Consider the following 896-nt stretch of genomic DNA (forward strand, 5'->3'; position numbering starts at 1 on the left):
CACCGCTGCTGGGGCATAGGATTGGGCTGTAAGAACACAATCCTATGCTTATCTACTCAGAAGTAAGCTCTAGTGTCTTTAGTGGGGCTTACTCTCAGGACCTTGTGTGTGGGATTGCAGCCTATGAAAAATGGACAAAAATACTACTGTTTTGTTTAAAATCTGCTGAAAGGCACCCTGCTGGTCCCTATAAAGCTGCAAGGCTGTGGTAGAAATATTTCAACAAAATAAACACATAACAAGAAGGAATAAAAGGGAGACAGAGTGTAGGAAATTGAAGCAGGATTGAGAAAGAAATAATCAGTGGCCAACTTGAACCTGAATATGTGAGAAAGAATAAAAGAGAAGTGGAAGGAAGTTGAAACAGGACTGAAGAAGGAAAGGGGAAAATGGAATAATAAAGTGCTTAGCAGTGGGAAGCAGAAGCAAAAGTGAAGAAGGAAAGGGGGGAAAAGAGAAAGAAGAGAGAAGTAAGCAGTGGCCAAATTGAGCCTGAATGATGGAGCAAATGTTCCCTTCTCCCATCATCCCGAGGTCTCCTTCTCCCGAGGAGACCTCCTGCCTGCTCTGATCCAACACTGGGTACAGCATGGGCCCAGTGATGCAATACTGTGGCATCAGTGTTGGTAGGACTGGGCTGTAGTGTAAGGTAAGTAGTGGACATGTAAGTGGGGGGGAAGGAGGAATAAGAGAGAGTTCAGTAGGAAAGAAAAAAAAAAGGAGTAAGTGGTGGCCAAATAGTACTTCATAATATAAAAAAGAAATGAAGGAATAAAAGAGAAATAAGTGTAGCAAAACTGAGCCCAATAATGTAATAAAGAAAAGGAGGAATAAAGGAGAGAAAAGTGTATCCAAATTGAGCCTGATAACGTGGGGAGGGGGAAGTTGGAATAAAG

The sequence above is a fragment of the Tiliqua scincoides genome, chromosome 1 (genome assembly GCF_035046505.1).
Source record: "Tiliqua scincoides isolate rTilSci1 chromosome 1, rTilSci1.hap2, whole genome shotgun sequence".
In the NCBI taxonomy this organism is placed as follows: domain Eukaryota; kingdom Metazoa; phylum Chordata; class Lepidosauria; order Squamata; family Scincidae; genus Tiliqua; species Tiliqua scincoides.